Source organism: Thermobia domestica, chromosome 2, assembly GCF_964235325.1.
Source record: "Thermobia domestica chromosome 2, izTheDome1.hap1.1, whole genome shotgun sequence".
Classification (NCBI taxonomy): Eukaryota; Metazoa; Arthropoda; class Insecta; order Zygentoma; family Lepismatidae; genus Thermobia; species Thermobia domestica.
This window is the reverse complement of record NC_137455.1, coordinates 178,768,433-178,784,269: the sequence shown is the minus strand read 5'-3', so window position 1 is coordinate 178,784,269 and position 15,837 is coordinate 178,768,433. Positions and strand designations below refer to the sequence as shown.

The following is a 15,837-nucleotide window of genomic DNA, read 5'->3' as shown; positions in this document are numbered from 1 at the left end:
CATACTACTATCTTTAATCGAAAGATAAATTCGTGTCCAGAAAGCCAAATATAATGCTGATGAGAATCGATGTAGTCACCACACGTTATCCAACTAAAAGCCACCTAGCATTTGGAACAAAAAGTTTAGATGGTCATTTACTTTATTATTATTATTATTATTATTATTATTATTATTATTATTATTATTATTATTATTAATAATAATAATAATAATAATAATAATAATAATAATAATAATAATAATAATAATAATAATAATAATAATAATAACTATTCATTCTTAAACAACATAAGAAGTGAATACTTTTGATAAGTTTCAGAATAGAGTTTGCTGATTAGACAATTGATAGGGATAACCAAGCAGGAAGAAGTTCTATAATCAGTACGATTTGGGGGAGGAGAATATCCGACTAATCCACAGCTTGGTTATTTAGTTACTGTAATAAAATTTGCAAACTATAATCCTAGACAAAATGGTTGAGTACGGGAAAAAGTAAAAATGATTTGCCCTACCGTCATAACTTCCTTCATATTATGTGCATTGCCCTCTGCTCCTATATGTTATAAAGTTACATTGTTGTGGTAGTGTTATGGGAGGTCTTATTTCTTCGTGTTTTTTTTTTTTTTTTTTTTTTTCAGAGAAACCCTGGCCGCTCTACTGGCAATCTGCAGCAAGGAAGAATAGAGAATAGTGATCCTATTTTCCTGGTCTAAAGATGTGTCAGAGACTGCAATTCATCGGATACTTCAGGGACAGTGCTCTGTCGTGTAAAAGTGTGTGGGAGTGCAGACATAGAGAAGCATCCAAACAAGTGTGACACACAAAAAAATGAAGTCTTCAACTTCGACCACTCACGGAAAGATTCAGCAAGCTCGGGAAATTGTACTAGCAAGCTAGCGGGTAACCATCAATATAGTTTACTCTGCAGGTTCGTCATGGTTCTATGTTGAATCGTCTGTCTATGTTCAAACCCCGATTAATTTCAGCCCGTGATACATCTTCAGACCAGAGAAATCGGATCACGACCCTGTGTTTATCCTTGATGCACACTACCAGTGGAGCAGCCATGGGTTCTCTGCAACAGAGGAAAGGAGGGAAATAATAGAGACCAAGCTCTTTTATCATTACAACAGCATAACCTTATAACATGCAACAGAAGGCAATACGCACAATATAAGCAGAGCTATAGCAGAATTGCAGATAGTTCTTGACGTGCCCTCGTATATCGTCTTTGTTAATGGAGTTCTTAAGCGAGTATAAGAGTAATATAAAAATCAAACAAAAATGCAAAATTCTTCCCATCGTTTAAGAAGAAACATATTATGATTAGTTTCATGTCTAGAATATGAGTATCTCCGTTAAGGATCTGGCTTCTTGACATACAAGTTATTTAGGCAATGTAGCCATAATTACCGTATACAGCTTTTGCATAGATGCTTATATTCCAAATTCTCAGTCTATTCCCTTGCTTCATCACTGTGATTTGAATTTTTCAAATGTACTCTTACGTAAATCACAGACAACGAATAACTACCATGTATAATTGTGTATGCTATACTGATCAAATGACGCGCCTAGTAACGAGAATTGTGAATGAGATTTAATATGTTTGTTAAAAAGTAAATAAAAAGTTGATTCATATAAATTATTTATTATAAAAACCAAACATTAAATTGATAAATCAAGAAACATTAGTCGTGGGAGCTTGAAATTGACACTAAACGATTTGTTAGCCGCGAGCATTGCTTTAATTTTCGATCTCTTTCGTTTGAGTAGATCCAAGAATTATGTTGGTTTGAGATGTATAGAACGATTAACACTTCGTAACAATGTATTCGAGAAAATAATGAGATTCTCTTTTCGTCCAGAGGAAGATGCCTTCCTTCTTCGTGTTACAGCTTTCTTACTATAAAGAACAATTTCTAGCTTTGCCCGAGGAGACTGGAATGTTTTGGTGCTTTCGGAACAAATGGAGTTATGAGGCATGGAACTGTTACGATTCAACCCCTTCCGGTTGTTACAGAGTGCATCGAACTGTATCGTTCACGAGAGTCCTCCTCTTTCTCTCGTGCAGTACAAATAGAGTTTTTTTTTTTTTTTTTTTTAAGTAATATATTTGTGTTTGAGAACTAATATTACTAATTGAACAAACTTGTATTTTTTTATTTTTTTTTCTTCCCATACTCTTTCCAATTCATTTTTTAAAAATAATTTTTTGGTAAACGATGCAATAAGAATTAAAAAATACAACAGTCTTCAGCGATAGGCCATTTAGTAGCGTAAAGTAATATTGAATTACAAATAGAATGAACATCACTGTTAAAAATGTGTGTTTCACTTTTAGTTGTATGTGTCTCACTGTTCAGTTTTAGAATCTCGTTCATTGAACTGAAAATTGATTCTTACTCCGTGCCGTCTCCCCTTTTTTTATCTACAAGTTTTCGCACTATTGTTCAGTCGTTTAGCCAAGCCATTTGAATCAATGCCTTTGGTCTTCGTTGTCCTCGGTTCAGTACCCAGTAAGAAAGCAGTTTAAAAAAAATGAAATTAAATCTTTAAATTCCGCGATTATGCCTGTTAAGGTAACGGAGACAATTATTAAAACAACCGAATAACGATGGAAGAATTGGTGGAATGAGAAAGTGGGAGGAAACAGGATTACTCCGAGAAGACTCACAAACACTATGTAGTCACCACAAATTTTCTTTGCCGGGGATCGAACCAAGGATCCACGTACCAGATGTAAGCACTCTACCACTGAGCCACCGTCCCTCCCATTTTTTAATAAAAAAAAAGATTGACTAAATAGTTGTAAGTTTGAGGCCTCTTTTTCTGCATCGAAGCTAGAGATTGCATATATATTGCTTTAAGTGGAATTAAAACTACTACTCTGTACTCGAACTTTTATCTAAAGTAATTACCACACTGAGACTTGATCCCGGGATTATGTGCTCCGAAAGTACATGCGTTATCCAGTTGGCACGACGAAGCAGCATATTTTTTAATGTTGATTCTTGATTCCGCATTGTAAAGCAACATCGGAGCTAGGTGTTAATGATGCATTATCCAGTTGAACATGTATGAGGAGACCTTCATAGGTTGTAGATTCATATGTTCTAAGTTTGATTCCGGGTTGAGATGTCGCGTTTGATTTCGGATTAGAGGTCATGGTCTCATGGTACGCACTACAGTAGTTCAAATTCCACCTTAAATTGTAGGACTAGTCCTATGTAGCCTCACTGATGACAAAAGACGTAAATACAACTCAATCAATCAATATTAACTCTTGGCACAACGGTAAATGTGAAGACAATGCATTCGGTAATACAGAAGAAAAGTCTGAAGATCATACCAAAACAACCTATTTTCTGTTTTGTAGAAAAAATCCATAGATCGGTAATAAATATGTAGACCTGACAATGCTATCATATTTAGTTGAGCAGGAGTAATACCTAAATACTCCTTGAAATAAAGAATTTTAGGGACGAAGAAGCCTTACAAATATCCTTCTGTTATGTCCCTCTTACACATAAAATAGATAGGCCTAATGTATGTTTTGTGAATCGTTGGACATAAAAGCACAACATTTTGTATGTAATCGATTTTTGGTACACTGAAGGCGAACATCGTATGCATTTTAATGAATTTAGGAAATTTCATCTAAATTTCTTAAAAGGGAAGTGGATGTTTAACTTCTTTATTTTTCTTAAATCACACATAACAGCATGAAATACGGGTACTTGAGCTTTTGATACAAAGAATATAAATATCTCATTTACTCTCACGAATAATATGTATAAATACTACCAAGAAGGAATGGAAGGTAAATTCAATATGTTTGACTTTGGAAAGAAAGAGAGGTTTTCTAATAATGTTAAACAAACTCAGAAAATTTTATGTAATGGTACATTTTGATACATAAAATACCAACATCACATTAACCTATACAGCGTTAAACACATCCTGAAATTTCTACAATACTGTTAGCCTTTAACGAAACAAAATGTCCAAAGATAAAACATATAATTACCAATCGCTAGATTTCATTAAGATGAGTAGAATGACATCCTTAACCCTTTTAAGATCTTTGGAACAATTTGTACCATACGGATATTTTATGCTACTTTACGTTATAACTCTCCTATTTGAGCTTGTTCGTCCGGCTTTTTTTTTTTTTTTTTTTTTTTTGTTTTTGTTTTTCAGGTCTAGAGGCATTGTAGAACTCGTTACGTATGGCTGCACGCCTTCCTGCTTCGAGATATAGAAGGTGATGACGTCATAACTAAAATATTTTTTCATTTGTTGGCCTATTTTCAGTATTTTTTGGCGGGCCTACTTTTGCATCTAGAAAATTGAAATTTTGCACAAACATGCAGTCCACCGAGTAGTATTTATCAGATTTTTTCAGATCTCTGCGTTAGCACAGGAGGGTCCAGAGGGAAAAAGGGGTTTTTAAAAAGGGATATTTTGTTAACAAAAATTCCTTTTTCGCTGTTTTTACGCCTCAGATACATAATAGAGACATGTGAATGGTATCGTCTGAAAGGCAGCTCTATTCTGAAAAGAATGGTGGGTGATCCATGATCCTAGGGTAATTAGGGATGTCTCAGGAAATTTTTACCCAAGGTAATTTGGTATTGGGAATTTGGCCTATTGTGGGTATTTTCTTTTCGACGGGCTTACTTTACACCTAGAAGATTGAAATTTTCCACAAATATTCAGTCCACCGAGTAGTATTTATCAGATTTTTTCAGATCTCTGCGATAAAACAAGGGGGGTCCAGAGGGACAGAAAGTTTAAGAAAGAGATATTTTAACCAAAAAATCCCTTTGCGATTTCCCCGTCTCAGATACACGATGGAGACATGTGAATGGTAACGTTTGAAAGGCAGTTCTATTCTAAAGAGAATGATGGACGAACCATGATTCTAAGGTAATTAGGGATGGCTCAGAAAATTTTTACCCAAGATCCTTCTTTATACGGGAATTTGGGCTATTGTGGGTATTTTCTTTTCGACGGGCTTACTTTACACCTAGAAGATTGAAATTTTCCACAAATATTCAGTCCAGCGAGTAGTATTTATCAGATTTTTTCAGATCTCTGTGTTAAAACAGGGGTGTCCAGAGGAGCAGAAAGTTTAAAAAAGGGATATTTTAACCAAAAAATCCCTTTCTTCGCGATTTTTCCGCCTCAGATACACGATGGAGACATGTAAATGGTACCGTTGGGACGAAGCATGATTCTAGGGTGAATATGGATGTCTCAGGATTTTTTTTTACCTGAGATCAGGGTCTTGTGCGGTAATCTGGGGCATTGTGGGGATTATTAATAAATATTTTCCAGCCCTTACTATTCAAGATAGAAGCTTGAAATTTGGTACACACATTTAGTCTACCGAGTAGTATTTATCACTTGTTTTCAGATCTCTACGTTCACACAGGGTCGTTCCAGAGGGGCCCAAATTGTGACAAAAAATACCGGAAATTTCCCCTTTCCTCTCTCCTGGTAGATGGTATGGGCATGTAAGTGGTACCATTTAAAAGCCTGCTCCATTCTGAAGAGAATGAGGTGTGAACCATGATCCTAGGATAAATGGTGTCGATGGAGTAGCTGTTTGACTGAAAGTCTAAAAAATGCCCCAAAAACCCAAGATCTTAAAAGGGTTAATGATAAATTTTGGTGCGCAGTTTCCGAGAAAATCGAAAAAAAAACGGAAGTTTATGGCCTCAAAAAGGTTTTTGTTCGTTGCCAATCTGATGGTATTTATTCTTCTGGAATTGATTATTTATTTATTGTTATAAAACATATTATTAAACAGCAGATTGTATCTATCCTTTCCTAACAGTGACATACAGACTCCTAACAGAGACACAAACATACTACTTGTAAGGTATAATATAAGTGGTGTAATTCGAGAGGAAAATCCCGATCCTGGACGAAGAGAACATTAAGAGAGCAGAGCACTACACGTGTTTAGTATTGATCGTTAAATAAGGAGGAAATACAGAAAAGGAAGTTAGGAAACGAACCCAAACAACACGGGGAAATTAGAAGCAAATGACAGACAGGAGTTCCTTGCGGTACGAAGAATCAAATTAGCTTGCAAGGTCAATAGACAAGGGAGATCAACGTTGGAAACAAAACAATATTCCTGAACACAACGAACTTCAATATAATAAGGGCGACAGAATTGTAAACGTTAAGATGAATGTGTGAAGTAAGAGAGAAGGACAAAATTCAAAAATAAACGAATTAGGGGTACAGCAAATAGACTTGAAAAAGATCGAAAAGACACGACTGAGAAAGATTGGTCATGTTATGAGGAGGCATGTGAACACTGCAGGAAGGAAGAAAAGCAATGATGAGGGAAAACGAAGGAATATGAATAGAGGTTGAAGGGGGCTAGACGGTGACATCAAAAATATGGATGAAGAATCTGGATTTGGAAGAGTTTAAGACAGGCTGACCTGGAGGGAAGTTCATGAGTATGAAAAATGGAAAAACTTATAGAAGATTACATATTTGTTCTGAACTGTTGCACACTAACAAAACTTCACATAATGTTCATATTGTTTATCCAATACGAATATCACATTTGTTTTCACGATTGATAGAAATTCCACCCGAAAAGCGTGGGAGATGAATTTAATATATACATATTTATATTTTTTGCGTTATACGTAAAATAATTAGCATTTTGAATATGTGCCGCATTGAAAACGAATAATTCATTCACTTTCACGAATTTTGGTAATCCCAAAGAGGATTCGTCGTCTTTTTGCGGCTGTCATTTGTGGTCAAGGGGAAGAAAAGTCCTATTGACGTGCAACAGTTGTAACAGAAAATAATAATAATAATAATAATAATAATAATAATAATAATAATAATAATAATAATAATAATAATAATAATAATAATAATAATAATAATAAGATATGTAATTAGCGGTCATGTAGAACTGTAAGTTCAATACCAATCAATTCAACTCATTGTGATCGCGCTGAGCGTGACGCATATATGCATAGGGTGAATCAAAAAAATATTTCCTCAAGTAGGATATTTTAATACCCTTAGATATAGTAGAATTTACGCTTTTCTTATCAGATCAGTAGTGAAACTGTTGAGAGAGCATTATTGGACACTTGCAGACTGTCGATGAATCCAATGTTGCCACTGTTGCAGAGCTATACTTGTCGCGTTCAGTTCACGGCGGAACCAAATTTACATTTGATCATTTTGAACATATTTTATCTTTAAGATCTCTATCTAAAATTCTTTTCAGAGCTTAAATGATTCATGTGTAGAAATTTTAAGTAACCCTTATAGTGTTTAATTTTTAATGCTATGTTAACTTTCCCATATACTTAGGCGTACCATACAATCTTTATGTCTCTTTTCCTCACAATTTTGATAGTTGGACTTGATTTGTTTGTGTTTTCAACGCTCCATATTTGTCATTGTTACTAGAAGGCACAAAGGGAGTTTTTGCTTCAATAATGTTACTCGTGTATCTTTCACTGTCGACGAAAATGTTCTTATTTGTCGGCAAACTATAGTTGCTCGTTGGGTCAAAAGATACAATATATTTCAGGCAAAAAATTTCTTGTAGGCCTTATACATATCTCGAAAACTACATATATTGCGGCCAAACCCAAACTGTCACTTAACTCAGTATGATGTGCTTATTCCGTTAAGGAAAGAAAAAGAAAGAAAGAAAGAAAGAAAACTCGATTTAGGGGCCGTTCGAAACTTTTGTTTATTGGCCAAGATCGCAATCCTTCCATGCATTTTTTGGATCATTCCTACAATTTTTGTTACTCTATGTGTCCTTGTGTGTGTGTGTGTGTGTTCGTCCATTCAGGAGACATCTCAAGAACTACTTGATGGATCGCCATCAGATTTAGCCAAGAATCAAAAGTTAGGAGTCGAATTCATTAATGGATGTTATATTTAAACCGCAAATGGTATAAATTAACCATTTCCGGTTTTAACAATGATCACTATAGAACAAAAGTAGTAATATATAACAAGAAGCTGTTTTCTGCAACGATTAAGCGTCCCAAGAACACCTTTCGTCTCCATTCTTAATTCTTCACTAAAACCGGAAGTGATAGAAATCCACTACTACTTCCGGTTTCAATATTGATCTACATAGAGCAAAAACGATAAGAGATTGTGAAAAGCGTTCTTTTGAAATCGATTTAGCTTTCTGAGAATAGGTACTATGTTCTTTCTTATCCATTTGTTCAAACCGGAAATGGCAGAAAGCAATCATTTCTGGTTTTAATGTTGACAGCTATAGAATAAAAGCGACGGGAAGTGGTTTCCTGCAATCAATTAAACACTCGAAGAGTAGCCTATATTCCACGTTCACTCTATACTCTCTGTGTTAAAACCGGAAGTGCTAGAAATTACTACCACTTCCGGTCTTATTATTAATTGTAAAAATATCACGCCTCCAATTTCTTCACGAGGTGTAACACCCTACTTGTTTTTTACACACTTATTAAGGGGAAAATTTGAAATTTTCCCAACTCAGTAAATTTAAGAAAGGTTGTTCGTGGATGTAACAGGTGTAATATAACTTATTCTGCGTCATTTTGGTTTGTCTATCCAATTTGAAGTTATTGACAAAATAACGTTATGTACTGGGTATCCAGTTTCGCTAGCGACTGTACATCGTATATGTCAATCATAACTAATAATACCATAGTTTATTTTTCATACGTCGTTCTGTTTTTAATTTTATTTAAACACAAACGCGAATAAGAGAAAAACAATGAAAATCGGTACCGTACCTTGTAGATCAGTATCTAAATCAAGTGAGTCAAACTTTGAAAGTAGCGTGACCAGATACCAATCTCATTTTTCTGCTGGTTTCTTTTATCGCATTAAGATGTCTTCAGAAACTAAACGGCGTTTTTCGTTTTCTTTTAAGTTGAAGATGCTTGTAATTCTTTGGCGTGGAATCAGATAATTCCAATCTGTCTATTATGATTTGATGAGTACCTAAAGAGATAGCTGTGAAATTTGCTGTCAGGTGATTGAAATAGTGGTATATATCCAAGTAAGTGTCAATACGAAACACTGATCTGAGTAAAATAAATAAATAAATGTGTCGAGAACTTCTCATTAGCCCATGAAAGTATGTATTCAATTACTCGTGACAGTTGGATATGTTCAGTGGTGCTATTCAGCCGGTTCGCACCGATTTGCTAGATAAATTGTTAAAATATTTCCACTTCGTAAAACCGTTTGTTATACCCAGGCATAACAGTAAATTTTACCCAGTTATAGCTGGAAACAGTTAATTTTAGTTTAACTATTTTTGTTTTTAGAAATTCTTACATCTATATGGTTAAACATTTGATCTCTCATAACAAGGTATAAGCGTTTATTTCTTAATCTCAAGTGCTCAGATATCAAGAATGACAACTGAATCACATGAGTGTAGGAGTGAGAGTTATTTATATCTGAAACACATACATACCATTATCAACAATTGTCAATCCATTGCTGGATTAAGATCTTCCTAATACCTTTTGACAACCATCTATCGTGGATAATTCGTTTCCAAGATATTCGCAGTGCTACCTAACACCATCTTATATTAGGATGCTGTGTAGGTCACTACTTGTCACTTCTGGTATCCATGTAAAAAATCTGCTTTTGTGTATCTTGTGTAGTTTGCTTCGAGAATAACACCACTGGATATGTGTCAAATGATGCTCAGAGATTCATTTTTCTTACTGGCTGGTATATAAAGTGTTCCGTTTAATTAATAAATTACAACTTTTATGTGTGACACTGTTACGGCTGGCTATGTGTACCGTATAATCGTTAGGCTTCTACTTAAAAGTTCTATATAAACATATGCAGTAGTATTAATACATAAATAATCTGTTTTAGCAGAGTAAAAAATTAGCTTTTATTGGCAACGAAAGTCACATTTTAGAGTCATAAAATTTAGTTTCTTTCGATTTATCGATCGATGTCATATATCGATTGATATATGTCTCATCTTTGCACTATATTATTGTTAAACAAAAGTAAAGTTTCGGAGTTAATCATGTATTTATGGACGATATTTAATTAGCCATACTGTGTACTGTTTGTCGTCTTAGTAGTGCCGTGTTGACAAGCTTCATGATATAATACTTCAGTTTCAGTCTTAACTTAATAGGTGCCGTGATTATCATAGAGCTTAAAGCTTTAGACTTACAAAAACATCGATTTTCTCGAATACTACGTATGGGAATTTATATTCACCCAGATAATGTTGTTCACCTCAATAAAATCTTCGATTGTTAATATGTATCATTTATGGATATATTTTTCTTCATTAAAAGCAAATAATATTCTAGAATGTATATTTCTTCTGTGTGTACTTTTCAATCTGATCTGTATTTACTGATACTATATTATCCAGGTTTATTTTAATTAACCTCTCTAATCAGAGTATGAAGCTTAGGTTAAGGGATTCATCAATAGCGTGAGATTTATTGAGATTGAGGAATCAGTGATATAGTGAAGTTGCGTTTGATGGATGAAAAGTTATCGTGAAGATTTAGAGGCTGCTAAAAGTTCAAGTTGTTTCTTTTGGAGTTTAACGTTTCTTGTTATCAACAAGGCTTATAAAATATTTATCTACATATTAGATTACACCTGAATCACTAGTCTTCCACTGATAACCAAATGCAAGCCTCCAGACTATAATGGGAGGAAGCTAACCGTTTGAACAAGCGGGAGCTCACATGAAGTTATGGAATGGAGTTGAGTAAAGTTGTGGGTTTCTTTTCTTTTTTTCTTTTTGTTTACGTGGTAACTTTTTTTTTCTTTTTACTTCCAAGCTATGCTATACATAAGTATTGGAACTCATACAACGGCAATGTCCATCCGGCCGTCTGTCCGTCTTTTTCCACAATCAATTCAGCGTTCTAACATTAGGTTTTATTTCCTTCGTTAACCCTCTATTCAAACCGGAAGTGGTAGAAATCAATCATTTTGAAAGTGGATGAAATCCGGTTTGAACGTTGATAGCCATATAACAAAAACGGTAAACGGTAATCAGTGGCGTGTTTAGGGGGGGCTTCCGGGCTTAAGCTCCCCTGAAATCTTACTTACTATAGTAAATTATATGAAATATCTTGCAGAATTTTCATATTTTCGGGCAAAGCCCCCCCCCCCCGAGACAAAATCGTAAATACACCACTGATGGTAATAGATAGTAACAACCTCTTTTTTTTGGGGGGAGGAGAAAATCGAATCAAGAAAGAATACTTTCTCGACCCGTATTACTCTAGTAAAACAGGAAGTGGTAAACATTTACTAGTACTTCCGGTTTCAACGTTGATTGCCATATAACAAAAAGAAAAGTAATAGATAACAATAGGCTATTTTTCCAAATCCATGCAGCGTGTAAAAGAGTGGTACTGTCTGCACCCGTATTACTATACTAAACCCAGAAATGGTAAAATTTACTAATACTTCCAGTTTGAACGTTGGTTGCCATGGAAGGACTGTAATAATAGAACACACACATAAAAGAAGCTTTTGAAATTTATTCAACGAATATATTGACATAGCAGGAAATTGGTTTTCATATGGGTTCGGTGTCAAATTAACAGATTGCATCTCTCTCTATCCCTCTTTTCCAGTAGTTATGGATTTTTTAAATATTGATTTTGCCTGGTTTGGAAATCTACCATAGTTTCACAACTGTGAAACGAAACTCATCTGTCGTAAGTTTTCTCTAAGCACTATATACTCATTCACAGATTAAAATGTATCAAACTAGCTGGACCGTAACTTGTGGGCGGGTAGGGGAACAACTGCCGCCCAGAGAAGCTCCCCGCCGTTCGAGGAGGGCCCATTTTAAGACTAAATATTCTTACTCCATGTACGATACGAACATGAAATTATAAATGAAGCATCAAACAGGTTCACTACATTACATAAACGAAACAACACACAAAAGGTCAATAAAACAAAAATGAGTCGTGGGTCCATTTCAGTAAAAAATTGTCTACTATTAGGGGCCCGAGAAATAATATTTATTCATATGGCTTTGAGATTACTCAATATTGTCCCCTTAATTAATTTGTAATGTATGGAACGGGCCCAGGGGCGTAACTAACGGCCCCGCAGACCTTGCCGTGCGAGAGGGCCCACAGGCTCCGGAGGTCCATAAAGAGTAAGTGAAAGATGGAAAGAGGGAGCCCAAGAATTGGAAAAACAATTTTTGTAGGGAGTCCAAATACGCGTATTAATGCTCGCCCCCCAGAAAAAATGTCTAATTTACGGCGCTACAAACTAGTGATGGTGTGGACTATAGAAACGAACAAAACATTCTATGTATTTGGGATCAGGATTGTCAGCATCATAATCTTTACTGGTTTCAACTTATGCAATAGAACTTCTGTTTCTAATGCTAAAAAGGAAACGTATCTAAGTCTTATGGAAATCAGAAAACGGTACACTGTTTCATGAAAGTTGAATAATTTTTAAGAAATGTACAGTGGTTGAGGTTTGTTCACTTACGTTTCAATTGGACAATTATTTTCTCCTTGTAAATACATTTTTACTCACATGTGATGCATTTCGAATTATTGTTGACTAGCATATATTACCCGCTTCGCTGGGTTGAGATGAAAATTTAAATGCACAACTCCGTATTTCATGCGTTTAGTACCCGTGAAATATGCTGTTTTCGTTTTCAATGGCATCGATTTAAACGGCATCGGAAAGATCATTGATCACCTCGACGACTCCGAAAACCATGAATTCGACACTAATATTGATCATTTTCGATCATTTTATTCTCTCTCCCTCCCCCAAGATGCGGGGCTGAATTTGGATTTAAACAGCATCAGAAGTGTCACCGCTCACCCCTACCCCATATTGTGGGCCATGGCATCGCAAGTGTCACCGCTCATCCCAGTGACCCCAAAATATGTGGATTCAGCACTAATATCGGTCATTTTCGATCATTTTTAAATATCTCTTCCTCCTCCACCCCCAAGTTGCGGGGTTGAATTTGAATTTAAACGGGATCGAAAATATCACTGTTCATCTAAGCAACCCAGAAAACTATAAATTCGACACTGATATTGGTCATTTTCGATCATTTTTATATATCTCTTTCTTCCCCTCTCCCCAGTGGCGGGGCTGATTTTGGATTTAAACCAGATTGAAAATGTCACTGTTCATCTGAATGATTCCGAAAACTATGGATTAGACACTAATAGTGGTCATTTTCGATAATTTTTAAATGCTTATCCCCTCCCCAGCTATCAGGGCTGAACTTGGATTGAAACAGCATTATAAGTATGACTGTTTCTCTCATCGACCCCGAAAAGTATGGATTCAACACTAATATCGGTCATTTTTGATCATTTTTAAATTTCTCTCCCCCTCCTCTACGTTGCATCGTCAAAGTAATCCCTGCCCCTAATCACATGTATGTTGAAAATTTGATTGAGATTGGTTGGGTGGTTCAAGAGTGATGAAGTCACAAAGGCAGTCATTTTTATTTTTATTTTTTTTTCATATATTCATATATCATATATTCATATATCCCCCCTTCCTCTCCCCTAGGATCTACCGATGTGAAATTAAAAAATATTTCCAGATCCGAACCTCATGTGTCTTGAAAATGTCATTGAGATCGGTCGGATAGTTCAAGACTCATTAAGTTACAAAAATAGTCACTTTCAGTCTTATATAAATTGATTTTATATATCTCCCCCTCCTTCTCCTCCCCTACGTTGCTCCGTCAAATTTAAGTCATACAGGAAACGATCCCAGGCCTGAGCCTAATCTATGTTGAAAATTTGATCAAGATCGGTCGAGTGGTTCAGTAGGTATTAAGTTTTGTTTATTTTTATACACCTTCCCCCAACCCCCTGTTCTACCCTCAAAGTGAATAGCCTAAAACCAGCCTCGAATCTCATCCATGTTACAATTTTGATCGAGATAGGTCGGGCGGTTCAGGAGATTTAGAGTCAGAAACAGTGATTTTGAATTATATATATATATATATATATATATATATATATATATAGATAGATATAGATATAGATATAGATATAGATATATAGATATAGATAGATAGATAGATAGATAGATAGATTTGCTTAATTTTACTGGAATTTACTTTACTTTTATCTTTCTTTTGTTTAATTTATGCAATTAATGTATTATTATGCTTAGCGCTTAAATATTATGCAACTAAATTTGATGCATAGACACAGATATTCAATTATATTACAAAATAGTATATTCATTTTTTCTATTGCTCTTTCTTCTAGTTTAACGTCCCACAATTAGGGACCGAGGCTAAAGGAAACAGTGATAATGATATTGAACGATCTGGTAAAATGAACAAAGTGGGTGGAAACGGGAGAACGCCAAGAAAACCCCCACACACGCTGTTTGTCCACCATAAAGCACACTTAATGCAAGCTGAGATTGAACCAGGGATATACACGTACCAGACGTGAGCGTTCTTCAACTGAATCACCGCAACACCTCTATTGCTCGTAAAAATGAGAATGAAATAAAATCTTTCAGTTTAACATCCCACGATTATGCTCTTTAGGCTATGATTAAGGCAAGTGAATGATGATAGAATAGTTAGTGAAATGAGAAAGTGGAAGGAAACGGGAGTATCCCAAGAAAACCTATGAACGATGTTGTCCACCACAAACTTACTTGGCTGTGATCGAACTAGGGACCTCGCACCACAAGTAAGCCCTCTACCACTGAGCCACCTTCCATTGCTCCTATTGTTATGTGCAGGAAAATCAAAGTTTACCACATTTGAAGACATTGGTATTCAAGTATTCGAAGCGATGTCAACATTGATTCCTCTTTTTTGCGAACTCTATAGAAAGCTAGGTTTCCAGAGTACTGACAAAAATTGTTTTAAAGATTGTATGTGGGTAATAAGTGGGTAGAAATACAATTACGAACGATAATGCCACACACTTGTTGATGTAAAACACTTTGACACAATTAAGTTTCATGTTCATGCAATAATACAATCATTTTCGTTGGAAACAAAATCTCATATGTGAGTTAACAACATGTTTTAATGAACCATAAATCACGCACGACTCGTGATAATTTTGTTCAATTGCCAGGGCAGAAGGGAAGGAAGAAAAAAAATCCGTTGTAGAAAAACAAGTGATTGAGCTGCTGTAATGAGCACAAGGAAACGTGGACTCCCAGTAATAATAAGTATTATTTTATATTAATCACTTATAATCAAAATGTGCATAGCGTTAAGAAAGGTTTGATCGTATTGTTACGCACGATTTCTTTAGTTCTTTATATGCAGAATGAATTTAAAGGCCTTCTAATTGAATTAAACTTCATTTTACTAAATGGTTAAATTAGTATTATTTCAGTCTTTACTTCCATTATATTCCATAGAAAAATCGACTAAGGATAAATACTCACCTTGTCAGTAATGTAATTGTGTTACTGTTTTTCAACTTTTAACATGCTCAGATTATAATGTTGAGCGTGGTACGTTTTCTGTATGTGGGTGACCCTGGCAGGACCCATTTCCGGAAATCGAAAATAAACCATGCAGATCGTTTGTTCACGATTGTTCACGTGAAATGTTTTCGTTTGTTCACAATTTATAAACAACTTATACCCAAAACTAAATTTAACGTACCAGCTTTACGTAGCAGAACCCATTTTTGGAAATCGAAAATAAATCATGCAGATCGTTTGCTCACGATTGTTCTTTTTAACTTTTTGTTTGTTTACGATGTATAAACAATTTATACGAAAAAAAAAGTGTGTGGTGCCAACTTCACGTAG

The 15,837-nt window shown here is 35.2% G+C and overlaps 1 protein-coding gene across 5 annotated transcripts in view; it reads left to right on the top strand.

Annotated features, from left to right (window-relative positions):
* Window positions 1–15,837, top strand: part of Frmd5 (FERM domain containing) — a 334,663-nt gene that overhangs the window by 226,006 nt on the left and 92,820 nt on the right. The window lies entirely within an intron of this gene.